This window comes from Perca fluviatilis, chromosome 18 (genome assembly GCF_010015445.1).
Source record: "Perca fluviatilis chromosome 18, GENO_Pfluv_1.0, whole genome shotgun sequence".
Classification (NCBI taxonomy): Eukaryota; Metazoa; Chordata; class Actinopteri; order Perciformes; family Percidae; genus Perca; species Perca fluviatilis.
In genome coordinates this window covers 13,791,249-13,797,248 of record NC_053129.1, presented here as the reverse complement: position 1 = coordinate 13,797,248, position 6,000 = coordinate 13,791,249, and the positions used below count along the sequence as shown (strand labels likewise).

At 38.4% G+C, this 6,000-nt stretch overlaps 1 protein-coding gene across 3 annotated transcripts in view; it reads left to right on the top strand.

Moving 5' to 3' along the window:
- Positions 1-6,000, top strand: part of LOC120546185 (kelch-like protein 29) — a 222,850-nt gene that overhangs the window by 4,912 nt on the left and 211,938 nt on the right. The window lies entirely within an intron of this gene.

Here is a 6,000-nt window from a genome sequence, read left to right as displayed (position 1 = left end):
TTTATACTGTATATCTAGCCGAGTGATATAGTGAGATTTTGAGAAACATTGCTACTCTGAGGAAAACCTGGACTTTTGCAGTCCACACTGAAAGGTGTGACTCCATTTTTCTAAGGACAGTGTAAGATGAGTTTGTTCTGCCCTCAAACATTTTTGGGTGAATTTTTCATCTTTACCAACAGTGCAGAATCAGCCTTCGGCTAATCCTTCTGGAGCCTTTATGCTTCCCTTGTTGCGTTTCGGTGGCAGTGATATCTTTGCTTGAATATGCTGCTGAATATTTAGAATCAGAGGTTATAACAAAGCATAATATACTTGCTAATGTACACAGGGGCAAAAGGCCACGAGCGATCGCTGCGCTTCCCAAGCTCTTTAGAGATCAGTGAACTATGAAAGGCCGTCTCTTCAGCTGCCCTCTTGAACACAGTCACTGAAGGGTTAGTGATACTGGTATCCTATTTCTAAAAAGCCTGCAGTTTTCCTGTAAAGAGACCCAAATGGTCTCAGAATGCACTAAGCTGTGAACCTCCTACACCCATGGAGAGTTGTGTCAGTAGCTTCCTTTCAAATGTTAGTTTGTGCCCTTTAATATAAGGTTTTAATTCTTCAATAACATTTGATTGGAGATGGTTAATTATTTTTAATAGCTTTTTAGCTTGTCTTGGATGGTAAAAAAGACTTCTTTTTTTATTAAGTACTATTTAGATTGAATTGTATATTATTTGAGCATTTGGGGTATTTTGTACATTCATTAGATGCATTTTAAAATAAGATAATATAATTTACAGCACAGTTGGATGTATATTATTAGTAAAGAGTAGCATTTTAGCAGATTCATTTTTACTTCAATCAATCTATTTGCTTAAAAAAGCCTATTCCCACACAATAAAGGAAACTGGCCAGCGATAACAACCTTTTTAAGTGTGTACTCGTTTGTGGATCCATCTATGTTCCGCACTTTACTGTGCACATACATGCCTACATTACATTTGTTGAGAGCTGTGCATTAGCCCATGTCATAGTGTTATTGTGGCCTTAATATTTTCTATGTAGTCCATCAGCTATGCTTTCCAGAAAGAAGAGCCAAGTTACGCTGCCGGACAAAATGCTGGGACTCATTAGGCCCAGAGCAAGCAAGCTGACACCAAGAGCCAGGGCCAAGGGCCATACTTACCGGATAAGGACCCAATTCCAAATGTACCCATAGCTTTAACCCAATGTCATTTAATGTGATGTTTGGAAATATTTGGTTTCCTGGGATAAAAAAACAAAACAAAAACAGTTAGCCCTTCTAAAAAGGGAGATTTAAACCATTACCATAATTTTAATACCCACACAAACGGTTTGAATTCACTTGACATGTTTGGGGACAGGGGGCAAGAATTTGGTTTGGACTCGGGGCATGTGAGGCTTCATCTCAGGGCCCCTGCAGTCTGTGAGGCTGCTGTGTGGTGAGTGGCTCCATGGGGGGCAGGTTAAGCCTGTTAGCCCCATATGATGACACTGCAGGTTTGCTCCATGGCTGGGGGGAGAGATGGGAAGGAGGCGGACATGGAACATCGTTTCTATCTTGTAGCTCATCACCACCGCCACAACTGCTGCCGTGTTTAGTTGTTTATGCAGGCTCCCATTAAGCCTGGCTACAGGAGTATTCTGCTCTCCGGCTATCCGACAGCCACAGCTCCCCTGGCATCTCTTTTATGAACCTTAGTCATTTTAATAAGGTGCATTTTACTATCTTATCTATACTTTGGAAAAAACATCATCTATAATAAAATATTACATCTATTCTAGGTATGTCTGCGCTGTTAAAAAATGCAGAAAATACCAGACATTATTTGAGAGTGCATTGCCCCTTTGAAGGACATGGATGTATTATGTAATAATTTAGTTGAAATTGAATAATTGAATCTGCCTTGAGGAGAAGCGGAGCTTTAAAAAGAGGCCTGCTGGAACAGGTTTTGAGGTGGAATGTCAGACTTGAACCAGCCCTGTCCGCTTGAGGCAAAGCAGACTTCAAATTGCTTCAAGAGGAAAACAAATTTCATCGGTCACTGAAGTCACTTGAACTCATTTCCCCCCTACCTTTCTTCTCAGAACCATGGGAAATTACAATAAAACTATCTAAGCTTTGCTACTGTCATTGGAGTGGTGCCACTACATAACAGCGGTATATAGTTTATGTGCTGCAGTAATTCCACTGTGGGGTGTTTTCCCCTTGATTTTGCCATTTGTCTTGGTATTTGCAAGAAAATAAAGCATATTAAATATTTGATATCAAGCAGGCTTTCACAGTAATCTCCTGCAATCATTATATGACCATTGTATATTCTAAAGAATAACCAGACCTGTTTTTGTTTGCCTGCATCTAGTTATATCACCTCTACAATGTATTTTGTTTTCGAAGGATCCGCTCGTTCTGCAACTGTAAAACTCTAAATCAGTTATCTCCAGTAAGGAACGGATATGTAAATAGTTCACATTTAATGGAAGTATACATAACGGCGACTTACAGCCATGTCTGATTTGCATACTCCCAACAGTGCTCGTTGAAAGGTGGCTTTAGAGTTAAGAGGATACATAAATCATGTGTTCGCAGGAGGTGTGATGTGCATCTGTATTAGCATCCTATTTACAACCTGTTTGCCTTTAGCCTGGATGCATTCTTCCAAGGACTAGAACATCTTCTAAAATATTGGCCCCATCCCAGCCACCTAATGCTGTGATACATGCACTCCAGCATTGATTAATTCATGTTGGCAGTTTCCCTGTTTAAATACCTGCAGCACAATTACCGGGGTCATTAATTGTAATAAATAACGATAGCATGACATCTAGGGACAAATAATAATGAAGACAGGCTGTTTTGTATTTGCAGACTGTTTCCTGGTATCCGCTCTTGCGGTCTGTCAGGGGTCCAGCTGTTGCCGTTGATATGCAATGAATGATCAAAAATAGTTTGTCACATTCACCTAAACTGGATTTCAATGGGTCATCGAAATATCAAAATAGGACTATCTGTGTTACTGAATAGGGGTAAAAAAATATATATATAAAAATACAAAGTCAGGGGGACGTTGCTCATACTGCTGCCTCTACTTAACCTAGTTACTTAACCTCCCTTTATATCCTTACAGTTCATTGGAGTGGACTTAAAAGTCCGGCGATTGCCGCTCAAATCTGCAGCCAAGGAAATGAAGAGTGAAAAAGTAGAAGTAAACTATACTTGCACAGACATGAAGGGCAACGTTCCTCAGTCGCTGTGTGCAGCTCGTATATTTTCTGCGTCGCAGTTTGACTGTTTCTTGTATTCAAAGACACACAGACATTTGGCCGTGATAAAATGGACCGTAACATTAATAATAAGACGGCGGCTAAAGGTGGCATTGTAAAGATATCTTTCATCATTGCTCCTTGCCTGTGGTCCCCTGTGTAATTTTATAACTTTCCTTAGCAGACATTTCTGTTTCTCAGAATTTGCAAGATAGGCCTCTCCGTTCCCAGCTCTGGGGACGTGAATTCATTGGCGCTTTTGATTTTTATAAGAGAAATCTTTAAACTGTAGTTACGCCAGCCAGTGGTGATTTGGCGGTTTTTAGAAGTAGACCCTTGCTTTGTTTTCCTGGTCAAATAATACATTTTTTAAGACAATAACTTTAGCCTGAAATGATTAGTGCTCTTAAAAAACGGCTCCAGCAGCCTTTTGAGAATGAAGGCAATGTGAGAGCAGCCAAGTTTGATTATTAATGGCGGGTCTCTATCTCTCAGGCCCTAATTGGTCTCTGCTGAGCATTCTGATTAAGAAATGCCATTAAAATTGATGTATTATGCTTCCAAGTATTTTTCACAGTTAGATAGCTCCTTCAATCAATCGATAATTACAAAGATGATTTATTGCTCAGGGTTCAATTTGACAAGTTTACAATAATTGCCATGGTACAACTTTTCTCTGTACGTACTGCGATTAAGAGGGAGCAGCTTCTTTCACGAAATAAATTGGAACAGTTTTCTTTGATAAAGTGTTAATGCCGGTAGAGAAGCCCACAAAAATTATGTAACAAAGTTTCATTGTTCCACATTTATCCATATCCTGAAAGAAGATTAATCTTTTCCATTTTAGGCGTTATTCGTCACTTATTGTGGAGTATTTATCCATTACTTATCAGTTGCTGTGCGGCTTCTCATTTTAAATATCATTCAGTGGTGACTTTTCAGACTCTATCTGCACATTTCCCACTACGCATATGCAAGTTGTTATTAGGAAGGAAGAAGAGACAAAATATAAATCTATAGGGAGAAGTCAATGAGGTAGTTAATGATTTTACTTTGTGTGGAGTTAATGAGAAACATCTCTAATGTCATGGCAAAGTCAACATTTTTCCTACGGGTTTCAATTCATTTTCTAGTCAACAAGATACATTTCAGTTTTTTTGTGTACACCACAGCTCCAAGCAGTGTTCTAGCTCAATATAATACTTATTTAAACATATTTGAATTTCTTTTACATTAAACCCACGCTCTATTGTGCATTTATTTAGAGTACTATTTCATTACAAGTCGTATTATGAGTGTTTTTGTAGTGTTAATTATGATTGTGCTTTTTCATATGAAAAAGAGAGGTAGCAGCAGAACTGAAAGCTGAAACTAAAATGTATTTAGGGGGTAATATTCATTACACCTTCCTAAAATATTTCTATGCACAGTTGGACACTAACTTTTAATGAGATTTCACTTAGTATTATTTTGGCAGCGGTACATAAACAACCATATGTCAAAACTTTTTTTATTTAGACTCACTCTCCGTGCAGCAGCAGCCGCTTTTTTAGCTCCATAAACTGATTGTGGAAAGAATTGGTTTTATATCAGCGAGCTACTGTCTTTTATCATCCTCTCGAGGAAGATTTGGCAAGCTAGCTGTTTCCATTCTTGCACAATCATCACAATGGAAATCAGACTTTTTTTTATATAAAGAAACATGCCTTTTCTCCCACCATTCTTCATCTTAAAAGGAAAAATGCAGTCAAAATCATGTTCTTCAGACTATTAAGTCTGACGTGATGTGTGTGACTTGGAAGTGGAGTCAGCAAAACATGATGAATGAGCGGTGAATAACATTTCACTTTTTTGTAAAGGTTTCCCAGAGTGCTTTGCCTCGAGACATATGGTGCGACTCTGCAGCCCATGCTGAGAACTGTCTATCATCAGTGTATTATTTTGAAGGAGAGCAGATACTTCGAGTTTTTCATATTTAAAATATTTTTTTGCCGACATATTTTAAGGTAGGAGCAAATAAATTTACTTTATTTACTTTAAGTTTTAAGTTAGTGCCTTGCTCAAAGACTTTTATCAAGTTATACATTGGAGTTTAAAAAGAGAGAGCGAAAAAAAATCCCCCCTTGGATTATCTCAGATTGCTGCATTTCATCAAATTGTAACAATTGATGAGTTTTTTGTTTTTGTTTTTTTTCTTCATTCTAAAGAAGTGGCTCTAATTGACATTTTTGTTCCTCCCTGAAGCTGCCTCATCTACTTCTAATTCAATAAGAAGTTGTCTACGTTTTCCCAGAATTAGTTTTGAGCACCCCTGGAGAGAGCAAAGATGCACATGTTTTGGGAATTTCAGCTGCAGGCTTTAAGTGTAGGTCGAGAGAAAAGGCAGTAATCCTAGTGAAGGCAGAGCGGGAGGATCCACAGCCTTTAAAGTTCAACATGGCAGCATTGCATTCTGGTTTATTGAGTCTGCTCTCGAGAGGAAAGTTGTATCCTTCCCTGATCTATGATGGATTTGTTGGGTCTAGCAAGAAAGCCCCTTGTTCTTTGATTATGAGGGAACTTTACCAAAACGAGATTTTTCCGCTGGTTGTTATCTGCAGTGAAAATGCCATGTAAATGAGAAAAATACATTATCACAACATCAAAATGATTCCGACTAAAGATTCTGTGCCACATTGTTTTTGCCACATTGATCTACTGTATGTCTTTCATTCCCTGTGATAAAGT